The sequence below is a fragment of the Mchenga conophoros genome, linkage group LG3, assembly GCF_057382185.1.
Source record: "Mchenga conophoros isolate Kocher_MC1m ecotype Shallow Benthic linkage group LG3, M_conophoros_male_GT1.1, whole genome shotgun sequence".
NCBI classification, from domain to species: Eukaryota; Metazoa; Chordata; class Actinopteri; order Cichliformes; family Cichlidae; genus Mchenga; species Mchenga conophoros.
Window position 1 is genome coordinate 20,925,902 of NC_140528.1, and position 15,697 is coordinate 20,941,598.

At 42.1% G+C, this 15,697-nt stretch overlaps 1 protein-coding gene and 2 pseudogenes across 1 annotated transcript in view; all 3 read right to left on the bottom strand.

Moving 5' to 3' along the window:
- The window catches only part of LOC146577636 (protein NLRC3-like), a 177,435-nt pseudogene that overhangs the window by 139,257 nt on the left and 22,481 nt on the right, over positions 1-15,697 (bottom strand).
- Positions 1-15,697, bottom strand: part of LOC146577641 (protein NLRC3-like) — a 142,735-nt gene that overhangs the window by 45,319 nt on the left and 81,719 nt on the right. The window lies entirely within an intron of this gene.
- On the bottom strand, positions 4,256-9,080 carry LOC146577645 (carboxy-terminal kinesin 2-like; annotated as a pseudogene).

The window sequence follows — 15,697 nt, forward strand, 5'->3', positions numbered from 1 at the left end:
GTGTTCAGATGACCCAATCACACTATTAAAACATGCTTCCTGCTGGGATTTATATAGGTAGCGTGTTCAGATGACCCAATCACACTATTAAAACATGCTTCCTGCTGGGATTTATATAGGTAGCGTGTTCAGATGACCCAATCACACTATTAAAACATGCTTCCTGCTGGGATTTATATAGGTAGGGTGTTCAGATGACCCAATCACACTATTAAAACATGCTTCCTGCTGGGATTTATATAGGTAGGGTGTTCAGATGACCCAATCACACTATTAAAACATGTTTCCTGCTGGGATTTATATAGGTAGGGTGTTCAGATGACCCAATCACACTATTAAAACATGTTTCCTGCTGGGATTTATATAGGTAGGGTGTTCAGATGACCCAATCACACTATTATAACATGCTTCCTGCTGGGATTTATATAGGTAGCATGTTCAGATGACCCAATCACACTATTAAAACATGCTTCCTGCTGGGATTTATATAGGTAGCGTGTTCAGATGGCCAAATCACACTATTAAAACATGCTTCCTGCTGGGATTTATATAGGTAGCGTGTTCAGATGACCCAATCACACTATTAAAACATGCTTCCTGCTGGGATTTATATAGGTAGCGTGTTCAGATGGCCAAATCACACTATTAAAACATGCTTCCTGCTGGGATTTATATAGGTAGCATGTTCAGATGACCCAATCACACTATTAAAACATGCTTCCTGCTGGGATTTATATAGGTAGGGTGTTCAGATGACCCAATCACACTATTAAAACATGCTTCCTGCTGGGATTTATATAGGTAGCGTGTTCAGATGACCCAATCACACTATTAAAACATGCTTCCTGCTGGGATTTATATAGGTAGCGTGTTCAGATGGCCAAATCACACTATTAAAACATGCTTCCTGCTGGGATTTATATAGGTAGCGTGTTCAGATGGCCAAATCACACTATTAAAACATGCTTCCTGCTGGGATTTATATAGGTAGCATGTTCAGATGACCCAATCACACTATTAAAACATGCTTCCTGCTGGGATTTATATAGGTAGCATGTTCAGATGGCCAAATCACACTATTAAAACATGCTTCCTGCTGGGATTTATATAGGTAGGGTGTTCAGATGACCCAATCACACTATTAAAACATGCTTCCTGCTGGGATTTATATAGGTAGCATGTTCAGATGACCCAATCACACTATTAAAACATGCTTCCTGCTGGGATTTATATAGGTAGGGTGTTCAGATGACCCAATCACACTATTAAAACATGCTTCCTGCTGGGATTTATATAGGTAGGGTGTTCAGATGACCCAATCACACTATTAAAACATGCTTCCTGCTGGGATTTATATAGGTAGGGTGTTCAGATGACCCAATCACACTATTAAAACATGCTTCCTGCTGGGATTTATATAGGTAGCGTGTTCAGATGACCCAATCACACTATTAAAACATGCTTCCTGCTGGGATTTATATAGGTAGCGTGTTCAGATGACCCAATCACACTATTAAAACATGCTTCCTGCTGGGATTTATATAGGTAGCGTGTTCAGATGGCCAAATCACACTATTAAAACATGCTTGCTGCTGGGATTTATATAGGTAGCGTGTTCAGATGGCCAAATCACACTATTAAAACATGCTTCCTGCTGGGATTTATATAGGTAGGGTGTTCAGATGACCCAATCACACTATTAAAACATGCTTCCTGCTGGGATTTATATAGGTAGCGTGTTCAGATGACCCAATCACACTATTAAAACATGCTTCCTGCTGGGATTTATATAGGTAGCGTGTTCAGATGACCCAATCACACTATTAAAACATGCTTCCTGCTGGGATTTATATAGGTAGCATGTTCAGATGGCCAAATCACACTATTAAAACATGCTTCCTGCTGGGATTTATATAGGTAGGGTGTTCAGATGACCCAATCACACTATTAAAACATGCTTCCTGCTGGGATTTATATAGGTAGCATGTTCAGATGACCCAATCACACTATTAAAACATGCTTCCTGCTGGGATTTATATAGGTAGGGTGTTCAGATGACCCAATCACACTATTAAAACATGCTTCCTGCTGGGATTTATATAGGTAGGGTGTTCAGATGACCCAATCACACTATTAAAACATGCTTCCTGCTGGGATTTATATAGGTAGGGTGTTCAGATGACCCAATCACACTATTAAAACATGCTTCCTGCTGGGATTTATATAGGTAGCATGTTCAGATGACCCAATCACACTATTAAAACATGCTTCCTGCTGGGATTTATATAGGTAGCATGTTCAGATGGCCCAATCACACTATTAAAACATGCTTCCTGCTGGGATTTATATAGGTAGCATCTTCAGATGGCCCAATCACACTATTAAAACATGCTTCCTGCTGGGATTTATATAGGTAGCGTGTTCAGATGACCCAATCACACTATTAAAACATGCTTCCTGCTGGGATTTATATAGGTAGCGTGTTCAGATGACCCAATCACACTATTAAAACATGTTTCCTGCTGGGATTTATATAGGTAGGGTGTTCAGATGACCCAATCACACTATTAAAACATGCTTCCTGCTGGGATTTATATAGGTAGCGTGTTCAGATGACCCAATCACACTATTAAAACATGCTTCCTGCTGGGATTTATATAGGTAGCATGTTCAGATGGCCAAATCACACTATATATAACATAAGTGGGGGCTCGTCCGGGATCTTTGGACATTTTAGTGGAGACTGAATGTCAGTTTGTTTTGCTTTTAAGTGGGTGAGTGATGGTGTTCAGTGTAATTGAGCAAACTCCCTTTAGTGTGTTTCAGCTGGGTGACTGTGCTGCCCTTCCATCGAAGCACTTGTTTGTTGTTTTGCTTTATTGTTTTAGTTTGTGTTTGGTGGCTATCCTGGGTGGGGGTACGCTTCAGAGTTTGGTAGGAGACTATATCTCTTGTCTGCTGCCTGCTCTCGAGTTCGCGTTTAAAGTTGCCTCGAGCCTGGTACACCACTGAAGACTAGGGTAGGGAAAGTAAGGGATTTGTTGTTTTTAGTGTACTTTTGGTTTTGTGTTGTAGCAGGTCAGGTAATCATTTTGGGTTTGACTGTTGTGCTCTTTTGTGTTGGTCACATGTTACTTTTTGTGTGTTCAGTGTGGCAACTTCAGATCCTCATGTAGGGGCATCCATGCTTAAAGATGCCAACTTGCTTCAGAGGAACTTTTAATTTGTTTAGGGGTCCTAGAGGAACCCTTTTAAGGGAGGAGGTGTTACGTCCCTCTGCAGCTTCTAATCGTCTCAGTGTTTTCAGCTGGTGCTAATTGGCCACACCTAGTCAGGTGTGGATAAAAGCATACCTGAGGCAAGCTTCCCGGCAGTGCACTAGTCTTTGCCTTGGTGGCACCAGCCATTTTAGCCAACCTGGTTTTCCATTTTAGGATGAAACCTCTTCTCACCCACACTCTGCTATTCATCTCTGTTTTTATGTTGCGGCTTTTGAGCCGGGTCGTAACACTGAAGATTACAAAGATCAACATTAAGACCAGTCTGTGCATTCAAAGCAGTGACAGAAAAGAGTGTGGGGCATTAACCCCCACTCACTGAAATGGCATCCAAGATGCCTTCATAACTTTAAGAAAAGGAAAGAAAAAAGGCAATAAAATGCAACAGCCTTTAAATTTGGTTTTATTTGTAGAGTAAATGTAATAGCGTACATGTTAAATAAACATTTAATTCCCACGAAACATACTAATGATATGGCAGACATCGAAACAGGTAAAAGAAACAATCATATTTATTCATTTTCATTAATTTAAAATACCCTTTACAAAGTATATATATAGAAACATAATCCAACATATGTGGAAAAAAAAACAAAAAAAACTGACACCCTGCTTTAAACGCACATATATAAAAGTTACTCTTTTAATAATTTCTACTTTGTTGTCCTGATGACGCAGTCGTTCACCTGCATGTGGTGCAATCCAATTAGGCTGTCAGTAGTACTTCAGGTCTCCCAGCCCTTTGCCAGACAGGAGGAGACACCAACCCCCAGGTAACTCAAACAAAGATGTATTAATATAACATAAAACAGAGCTTTGACCTTGCAAGGTTAATATGTGTGCACGCCATATAAACATTGGAAGGTGTGATGGAAAAATGAATACATTTAATAAAGAAACGATATTGAACAATAAATGGAATATTTTAAAGTAGTGACTGTAAATTAAACTAAAGTGAATCAACGGGTGGTGAGGTGTGGAGCTTACCCTGTGTGGCATGCCATCACACATGGCAACTGTCATGACCAACTCAGCGTGGAAACCTGAGATGAACCTAAAAAGTAGAAAACTCAGGGGTTTTTTTTTTTTTAATAATTCTACTTTTTGTTGGCAGTCGCTGTCCTGATGACGCAGTCGTTCACCTGTGGGGGAGAAAACAAAACAAAATTGTCAAAAATGTTAAAGTTACAGTGAAACTTCAAATCCTTGTACAATTCAGTGGTATTTATACTGTAAACTTAATCCCTATGCTGTAAACTGACATGTAACTCTAGGAATCACTCATTTCAGCCACCTTTGCCACCATTTTCCACATTAATTAGAAGAAGAAATGAAATAAATGAATCGATTAGCTCAAAGAAATTCCACTGCAGACGAGTGTTTTGGTGGTTAAACTGCAAAGCAAGCCACGCACATGGTGCAGGCCACTTCTGTGGGCTCTATCAGGGATTTATGTGACTAGTCGACTAATTGTCACTAGTCTGTATCAGACTTACCAGTCGTTCAATCTAATTGTTAACATTTTAATTGATGCCCAATGCTGGTACATTGTGTTCTAAATGTTAGGCAGCGATCTACCACCAGATGGTGCACTGTTGTTGAGAAACGCCATAAATCTATTAATCTACCCTGATCTTCTTGTTAACACTGAGATCGCAGATACACGCAGAGGAAATTAGTTTCCTGAGAGGTGGAAAACCTCTCCTTTAGGAGAGCAGTTAAGTCAATGGGGGAGGGGCTCAGAGTAGAGTCACTACTCCTTCACATCAAAAGGTGACAGCCACCTTGGCCAGGAGGCTGTTCCAGCTGGGCACGTCCTACCAGTAGGAGGCCCCAGCATCCTTGGTCATGCTAGCCAGTTTACATCTATCAGCTGTGGTCAGGAGTAGTCCTTCCTGCTGCCCCCACAACCTGACTAGAAAACAGCTGTATAATGTATTACCTGAATCATTCTCGCCACACTTAGACGTACTTTTAGATTCTCAAATGATTGTCATATTTTAATAGAACATCTTTTGTAGTAATGCATTTTCATTTGTATTTAACAGAATGTGATAAATGGTTTAAGATACCTCTGCGTCTAGTTTGACAGTTTCTATTAATCAGTTCTGAAAATTAACTCAATATCTGAATGTTCCTTAGTTTTACATTAGTTGGTTAGTCTAATTATTTCCCCCTCGATTAGTCGACTAGTAAATAAGACGCCAGGAACATCCCTACTCTTCAGACAAAATGTGAGTATGAATTACACACCAAGGTATTAAAATGGATATGGAGTATGGCTTTGGTTTACCATAAACAGCTGATGTAAGGACATCATTAATGTACTCTGTCCAATGAACACTGGAAACAAGACTGCACTGACCTTGCTGGCAAACCTCAATGAGTTCAGAGTTTCCCAAAAGCTGTCGGGCTCCGGAGCAAGGTTAACAAACATCAAGCTGCAAATAAAGACATCCAAAATTAGTGCCAAAGAATAAACAGTCACAATCTGAAGTGATGAGATCAAACGCTGTTAAATATTTTTTGGGGATAAATTCCTTCAGTTTTATGTGTCGTCATTATAAAGATTTGTGATGTCAACAAACTCACGTTTTGCCGTTTCCCCCCCAAACATCCCTGAAGGAGGTACGTGAGCTTCGAGTTCCTGTAAGCTACGTAAGTCTCCTGGAACACAAAGGCCAAAAAAATCATTAATACTGTAAATGTAAAGAAAGCAGGTGTGACATCTAAGACTACAGAAACTGCAGCTGCAGACCTTTTTGGCCAGAGCGGCGATAACGACGCCCAGGTTGGACAGTGAGCTGTTGATGGCGGTCATCTCTTTGAAACGGTCACCCTGAGACTGGCTCTTCACCATTCGCTCACTGCCAGCCAAGTCCACCAGGCACAGAGTGGCTACACACACAGAGAAAACCAACTCTTATAGGAAGCAGTGATCCGTTTTTCCTTCCATTAAAGGTAGTTTTAATACTTTACAAAACACTTCTTTTAGCGCTCAGGGGCTCAAACATTAACGTTGAGTCATCAGAGCAGATTTTGCACTGGTTACAGTAACAATAACTAACCAGACTAAATATTATAGATCCAAAAAGAAGAAACCACATTCCTGATGCTGGTACTTCCAGTGTGATACATTTGCACTTGACATCCCTGCCGGCATTAACTCCCTCAATATCCAGCTGGAAGACTGAGTGGGAGCGAGACGAGCGGTCATTCTGGGCTGTCTGGGCAGTGGAGCGATTCTGATTGGCCAAAGCAATCAGACGGAGAACCTGAGAGGACGAGGGAACGTTTTAAAACATAGAGCATCGATAAAGTTTGATGTATTTTCAAAGTTTGGTAACAATTTGTCAGCAGATTTGAAATTAATTTGTTCTGAGCTACAGATGTCTGTCTGCTGTACCTGATCCTCATTGGAGACCCGCTCATAGGTGAGATTAGTGATTGTCAATTCGTTGCTGGCTGTCTTGCGGATCTCATGCTCAGGTCTCTTGCTGGACTTGCCGGTGAACACAAGGTCCCTCAGGGTCTCATTGTAAATTTCGACGAAGCTCGCTATGAACGTGAACTGTGAAGTGAGTGGGGGTTAATGCCCCACACTCTTTTCTGTCACTGCTTTGAATGCACAGACTGGTCTTAATGTTGATCTTTGTAATCTTCAGTGTTACGACCCGGCTCAAAAGCCGCAACATAAAAACAGAGATGAATAGCAGAGTGTGGGTGAGAAGAGGTTTCATCCTAAAATGGAAAACCAGGTTGGCTAAAATGGCTGGTGCCACCAAGGCAAAGACTAGTGCACTGCCGGGAAGCTTGCCTCAGGTATGCTTTTATCCACACCTGACTAGGTGTGGCCAATTAGCACCAGCTAAAAACACTGAGACGATTAGAAGCTGCAGAGGGACGTAACATTCAGTATTGATATTTGTAAATGTAAACTATGAGGATTTATTTATTTTTAATTCTTTTCTTTTTTTTTCTTTTTTCTCCCTCTTTTTTTCTTTTTCCAAATAAATGTCCCGATTGAGTAATGAAACTAACCCAAAGGAGAATTCTAACAATATTAGACAGGCCATTCAATATGCTTTATCGTGGACAACTCGTGGCTAAAAACCCACACACACACACACACAAACCTCTAATCAAACATGAAAACGGATAATCCAGCTGAAGCTTCAGACAGCCATCAGACAGTGAAACACTGCCATCTGCTGGACTCGAATAACAAAGACGCTGCTTTGACGGGTGAGGGAGTTTCAACAAGTCTGCAACGACTCAAGCATCAAACTACAGAACTATTCTAGCGGACATGGTGCTCTAATGACTGCTTCATTAACGCAGGTCAGAAAGGATCAAACATATCAATAAATCATAAAACACAAAACGTCTCTTATTGCCCAGGGCTCAGGAAGTGAGTGTGTTCCTTATAGCCTATTAAACCTTAGCAGGTTATTTTGATGTGTTACAGATGAAACAGCTATCCAGTAACATTCAGCTACAAAAACGCTTTTTTATAATTACTTTTTTACAGCTTCGCACTTTTACACAAGTTTTATCATCAGTGTCACAATGGCTGCTGCTAAAATTGAGTACAAGATATTTGTTGGCCTGATTAAAAGGTCTTGATGCGTGCTCAATCATCAGGGAAGTAAATCTCCAAAAGTTGATTCTGTTCTTCTGGACGTAGCGTTTTCAGTCAGAGAAACCAGCCGACTGAAGGAACAATGGGCTGGGAGGTCAGTTCCTTAATCATGATTATGCAAATTCTCATGACCATTGATCAACAACCACTGATCAATGGTCCTGAGTACCATTCACAGAGAGTTGGAGAACGGCTGCAATCACAGCATTGTAAGATGGTGACAGATGTACCCTTAGGCCCCCTCCTTGATTCAGAGAGGGTCTTTCCCTTTTCACGTAAATGGCCTCCTTGACTCCGCCCTCAAACCAGCGTTCATTGCAGTTATTGTTGACAATCACATTGTGTCGTGTAACCATCCAGCTCACATATTCAATGTAAATGATTTGTTGAACTGAAGACATGATGAATGTTCCTGCATTAAAACACATCCAGCCTAGTGTTCTCACTCTCCCTAAATGGATCTGTTACATTAGTGATATATGGGAGTTGTGTTTCAGTCTTTTCCACATGAGGACATTTACATTTAGTTTTTGCTTTACTGATGAGTGGCTGGTTAACCTGCAGTGGTTGAAGCATGTGTCGGTCGTCTGGAAGAGTAGGTGTAGAAGACGTCTTTAATGAATGTAATGCTCTGAAGGTGTCAGTGATTACTGTGAATTCATTATAAAAGTGGATTTCAGTGAATAAAGTGAATAAAGACAGGCCCTCATGGTGACGCTCAGGTGTCCATAAAGTGTAACAGGAGAGCTTTGTCATACTTTCAGAGATTTTACATGAGCCAGTCTTTCAAAAATTACATAAATAAATAATTCATTCATTCATCCACAGGAAACACAATGCTCATATCTGAAAGTAAACTCTGATATATATCCCCGACTAGAGTTACTACTAAATAAAGGATCGCCCCAAAATGACTAAATATATAAAGACACTCTCCAGAAGAAGTTAAAGGGATTTTATTTATTGTACAAGCAATATCTTCATAAGAATTACAAATTCTGCAGACATATTACCTTCTTACTGAACCTGAACAACTCACACACAGACGTGTCTGCTGCTTATCTTTGTTCAAACATGATGTTTTATCTTCTCTTCAAAACACATTACTCATCTTTCTGGCATCGTGTTACATGAAAACACCTGCATTCTACCTGTGTCATTGTACCACAAAGACAATGATTGCAACACTGTGCTTGCAAAATAGAAGAAATAAGACGACCAGCAAATACATAAAAGATGGTAAAAGTGATTCCATCTTTGTGTCTCCTCCCATTGTTTCCCCAGTCTGTCTAGTTCCCATATTCCCAGGACACCGCTGGACAACAAGTGGGTATTCCAAGACTGAGAGACAGCCAGAGTTGGCAAAAGATCAGACATTCTCCAATTAAGTAGAAGTAAAAATACTATTGTTCCAGTGAAAGTTAAAGTACTGATTCAACTTCATTACTCAGCTAAAGCAAAAAAGTACAGGCTCGAAGCGCTTACAGAGAAAAGCAGACAACAGAATACAACAGAATGCTGATGGCGGCAGTAACACACACTTGGAGGAGAGGCTCCAGCCGTCCATTCCAGCCCTATCCCTAACATTAACTCTAACCATAACTTTAACCTTAACCCTATCAGGTCTTGTTTTACAAAGCGATTCATGATTAGAACAAAAAACACATTTACACATACCGATGATTTGTCACATAGCATCGTTACCTGTTGGGATGAGAACGTGTTGTTTCCAGAGCACCACAAATTGGGGTGTCTGTAGCTCAGGTAGAGCAGGAAACCTACTAATCAGAAAGTTGCTGGTTCAATCCCCGCCTGCTCCAGCCTGCATGCCAAATATCCTTGGGCAAGACGCTAACCCCAAGTTGCTCTCCGATGCATCCATCGGGAGGATGAATGCGTATTAATGTTAGATAGAAAGCACTTACAGAGAAAAAGCATAGAAAAAAGTGAGTGCATGAATGAGGCAAGTTGTAGAGAGTAGAAAGGTTTTATACAAGAACCAGTTCATTTACCGTTATATTTTAGTTTCATTTTCAGTTCTGTACTTTTTACATGTAATATTGATTCATTAGATTGACTACATGCATTAGACCTAACTTGCTGACAGCAAATTTAAACAACCGTAATAATTTATTTTCAGCGTCTGAAATATTTATTTAGTTTGTTTTTTGTTTTCTTTTTGGCTCCTGATATTAGTCAACTACTATTTGTCAATGTTGAACTAATAATGAATCTAAGAAAAGCTATTTGTCACGGTTGGCCAGCGTCAACCGTGGGGATGTGAGGAAGGAGGAGCCAGGCACGGAGCTCTGAATGCAAGCAGTGCGTTTATTTACAGTGAATGGAAAATAACAATAAATCCGCAGTGCGTTCCCGACTCCCGTGAAATGTCCTCTTCCCAGTGCTAGTGTTCCTTGTCTCCGCTCCTCAGTGTCTGAGCACCCCGTGCTCGCTGCCCTCTCATCTCCACGCTTCTCCTGGGGAGATAACAAACAGGCAGCCGTAAGACACATACAATGCGGCAGACTATCCGTACTGACTGGCCGAGAGACTAACATGAAGTCACGCAATGATCCAGCGTCAGAGAGAGCGCCACCGCATTCTCAAGTAGCTCCTCCGACAAGGCTTGATCAGCTGTGTGATGGTCTTCAAGTGTGGCCAACCACCTGGCAGGGCCACACCCACCAGGCCTGAAGGTGCCTGTAAACAGGTGCTCTCAGAAACTCCGGCATCCACACACAAACACAGATATACCTGCAAGCAGGGAGAACGAGGGACAGCACACCAAAAACACACATGTCCATAACTGCTGGGTCGTTTAGACTCCTGAGCTGTGCACGAGGGGTCGAACACCCACTGGAAGGCCGGGCACTGGTTTTCAACCGTAATATACCTGATGTGCTCAGGTAACCTGTAGCGCCATGAAACCACTGTCACACCAGGGCGCATAAGAAATGATGCTTTAAGAGACTGATGGGATCGGGCAGCAGGGAAAACATCCACAAAATGCTACTTTCAGTTTGACTCCCTAAGACTACCTAAACTAAGTAGAGTCATTACATGGTTGTTAAAAGCAAACTCTCATATAGTTTTTAATGTGCTTCTTTCATTACAATGACTAGATAAAGAATGTGGCCCTGTCTCTATTTAACACTGGCTACCCCAAAATGTTTCCAAACCTACAACCGTAACTTTCACTGAGAGATTTTTAGATACGGTTATTGAAGCTGTGGGGTTAATTTTTTAAGTAACATGAGAGAGAGGCAGCAGCATACTGTTAGATTATAATATTATTTTATGCCATGTTATACCCCTAACTAAAGATTGTGAATTATTATGTAGTTTTAGTTTGCATTATTCTCCTGAATTAGAAGAAGCTGACAACTATTGCATTAGTTAAACTGATTTGCATTAAAGTAGACTGCTGATTTATTGTGGATGAATGATATTGTTTTATGATGCATAATACTGCTGCAGAAAGCCATCGCCTTATTTGTCTGATTAGAAGAGAACAGAGCATGCTGGAGTTTTCTGCCCCATCTCAGCAGGAGCAGATAAACGGGGAGCCAAGGTCGTAGCTTAGGCGCCGTGTGAGAGAAAAGCATGTGAATGTTTAGGCTTTTATGATAAGGTGGAGGCACCAGAGGCTATAAGAGTTTGAGCAATGCTCCACCATTTTGAGATCTGAGGCTGTCTGCATCAGTGTCCATCTCCCACGCGTGTGATCATCATCGTTTGACTCAACCCGACTGGACCAGTGTTGTTATTGTGATTTTTCTCTTGTCTCCATCCCCAGTATTTTGAACCTTAACAGTACCGATTTAAAATCCTACATGTCTTTGTTCTCAGGTTTTCACGTTCACAAACTTTGGTGTCCACGCTATTTGCCTGCCAGGCTGACAATGATTTAGATCACAGAAACATTTTTAAGCTGTTATTCCTGGTTTCACAGTGGAAAACTCCGGGTAACGTCCATTATCTTTGCTCCTGTATAAGACTTTCCTGAATGCTGAGGTTTGGTCTTCCACATGAAATTCAGTACTTTTGTTTCAGTTTCATTAATGATGCATTGATTTTGGACATCGATGTAATATATATGTGATACACGACAGTCTTTGAGTCCGTCCTTCTCATATATAATCCCACTGTTTTTGCACTTCAGATGATTCCAGTAATGACTGATTTAAAAAAGAAAAGTGAAATGTTTCTAATGAACTCACCACGATTCTTATTTCAAACTTCATTAAGAGCTGCTGGATCAACAGGGGTGTCCTGGATTTGTTAGTAATATAATATAGTAATATATTATTATTAGTTTTAATTATTTAGTCAAAAATCAATTCCAGACTGCTCTGAGCAACATGCTGCAGCGAGAGTCCTGACAGGGACTAGAAACAGAACATTTATTGGCTCCCTGTTTTATCCAGAATAAAAGATTCTTTTTTCTTTTGTGTCCCGTTTGGATCTTTAGCCATCAGAATTGTTGTCTTAAGGCCAAGAAAGATGCCAAGCGGATTTATTTTACCAAGTGGATCATCATGGCCTTGCCATATTGGTCCATTTGATTGACCTTTATTATAATTATGAATTTATTTTATTTTCAGTTGCAAACGGGACAGACATGACTGGGGGATAGGACAGGGAGAAAGAATGAAAGAAAGAGAGGGAGAGAAAGAAAACCAAAGGGGAGAAGAGACGGTGAGAAGGGGGGGAAGAGAGAAAAAAAACCCAAAACTCCTGGGTCACCTGTATGGAGAAAAAAAAAACAGAAGAGAAAGCAAACAACAAAGAGCAACATAATAAGAAAAAAAAAGCACCATCACAATAAACTAGCTAGCAGTAGATATCAATAGTTACTAAATAATAAACGATATTGTGCAGCACGCAAGATAGACAGCGCACAATGTGCTTTGAGGCAGCAGCCAAGAAAGCTGTAGTCCGCGTCTGTGAATACCCGTGTGTACACCTGTGTGTATACCTGTGTGGATCAGCATGCTTGTATTCCAAAGGTTTCTCCATGTAACGATCTGCTAGGGAGTGTGTGTGTGTGTGTGTGTGTGGGGGGGGGGGGGGGGGGGGGGGCACAGCCCCGTCCTCCAGGGCATGAAGCAGGTATGAAGGAGATCAAAACTCCAGACATCCAGAGGCCCCCAGAACACAAGACACCAAGGAAGACCCACAGAGGGGCAGCCGCGCCACTGTCCCAGTAAGAGCTGAGGAGAGTCCCAGATGAGGGCTCATTCAGCAGCCGCAGAGCAGAAGCCAAGGGGAGTTGCAGTGACGCGCCCGTGAGCTCCGCCAGCAGCCAGCTGTGCCTGAGTGACCAAGCCCCAGGCCGAGAGGCCGGGGGCACCCCACCTCCGAAGTGCCCCAGGCTCCAGGCCCCGACAAGCGGCCGCCAAGGAGTGAGCCGGTGTGTACCCGGACGCCCACCCCCAGACACAAAGAACCACCAACGCACCGACACCTGAGGGAGTCCGCCACCGGCAGGGGAAGTGGTGGTGGGGGGAGATAGGCCTCCAAACCTTGGAGGGCCTGAGATGTCCCCAGAGAGGTGGCGTCTGATACCCAACCTGACATATAGACACAGACATACAGGCACACACAGACACAAACATCCATTCCCACCCTCATGCTCTCATATGCACTTACTCCACACTCAACCGACGTGGAGACAGACATAAAGAGACGCTGTATACACGATCACACTCCCCAAGCGTACTCTACGAACTGGGTCTAGGTACCCTTGCCCCTGGAGGGGGGAACTGCACCCAGACCCAGGTAGTGTTACCCTTTTCCCTGCGGTGGGGAGAGGCAGACCGCCCCGACTCCGCAGCAGCAGGGAGGCCCCACACCCCAGACCGCAGCCGGACGGCCAACTCCTCCTAGCCCCCCCGCTCCAGCAGGCCGCAGAGGATGGGGGTGAGAGAAGACTCCAAACCTCCCTCCACCCGCTCATTGTAGTGTTGATGCATGTGTGTTCTAAGGTGTAATTAAAACCCAGGAGGGCATGGAGCTACCTGCCAGAGAGCAGCAGGTAAGCGCATAGTCCCTCCTGCTAGCCCTCAATGTCTACGTGTATTTAAAATTGAGAGGTGGGCAACGACGCCAGGGGTGAGGTGTACACCCTGATGGTAACTTGGACTCCGTGTATCGTGCCCACCCCCAAGATCCTATATGTATGTGCAATGAGGGTGTGAGTAATGTGAATGTCTAAGTTGTGGGATAAAATTGTCCATCTCCCACGCGTGTGATCATTAAAATCATCGTTTGACTTAACCCGGCCGGACCAGTGTTGTTATTGTGGTTTTTTCTCTTGTCTCTTGTCTCCATCCCCATATTTTGAACCATAACAATACACACAGAGCATCAGTGATAGAAAGCTAGGCTAACATAGGGTAGCTACCTGTTCAAGGAGAAACATGTATAGGCCCATCTCAAGTGCCAGTGAACATCTAAATGATTCAGGGAAGACTTTGGAGAAAGTGCTGTGGGGAGATGAAACCAAATTCCAATTATGTGGCTTTAACTGACCTTTTGAAATAGGAGTGTGATGCAAAAAATAGCATCCCCGCAGTCAAGCAGAGAGATGGAAACATTATGATGTGGGCTACAGGACGACTTAGTCGGGGTTCCAAGCAGTCAGGAAATGTGACATCGTCAGACTGCAGGCCACGGATTGGCTTGTCAGTCGCGGCACTCAATGAGTCATGAGACGGTGTCTTTCACTAAAATCAAAACTGCAGTTTTTTAAAAACCCTGCAACAAGGCAAATAGCTGCACAACACCGTGGTTTCCAAGTGTGACAAAAAGCCACAGATACATCATTCACACATTCACACACTGGTGATGGCAGCTACATTGTAGCCACAGCTGCCCTGGGGCGCACTGACAGAACATTGCAGAACCTTCAGCACCTCGTATGAAAAATATTTGACTGTGTGCATGCTTTTAGCACTGTTTGGATTTGAGAAAATCTAAAATAAATCGAAATTTGCTTTTAGAAGTTGTTTTATAAAGTTCAGTGGTATATTATGCATACAATAGGACATCTATTTAGATTTACATCTTCCACAGAAAAAACTGCACATTACTGAAACTTAGTATACTGGACTTTGTTGTTGTCCCACACAGGTTCAATTTCGAGTGGTAGATGGCTCAGTGCTCAGTCAACCAAGATTTTATGATAGTGGGCACAATGAGATAGATAAGCTGCTTGTAAACAGTACTTTTATGCTCTCTTTTTCCATTTGGATAAGAAAGAAAGAACCAGGAAACAAAGGCAAACAAATAATCTGTGCCTTTATCCCAGATTCACATTATAGGAACAGCTGCTCAATGACCACTGTAGTCTTTGCTTACAGCACTTTTATCTAGATCTATGCAAAGTGATCCACTACACCTACTTTTACAGTTAAATCATTTTATGAGCACTGATGCCATTTTAATCTGAGTTTCTACTCAAATACAATCAGTAAAGAAAAACACAGTCTGTGACGTTTGTTTTGAAGGAAAAGGTATTCCCTGCAAATGTTTATCTGTGTGAGACTATTCAGAAAACAGTCATTTTGTTTTATAGGTGAGACACTTGGCCTCTTTTTTCCTTGTTCTACGTTTGTCTTTTGTCCGATTACTCTGGAACACAAGATGGAAAACTGATATTCTCATGTTAAAAATATAGAAAAAGGATTTTATCACCCATAAATGTTAACTTCTCATGCCTCTAAGCACAAGCAGGAGCAGAAGTGCCCTCTGCAGTTTGTGTGTGGAAGTGCAA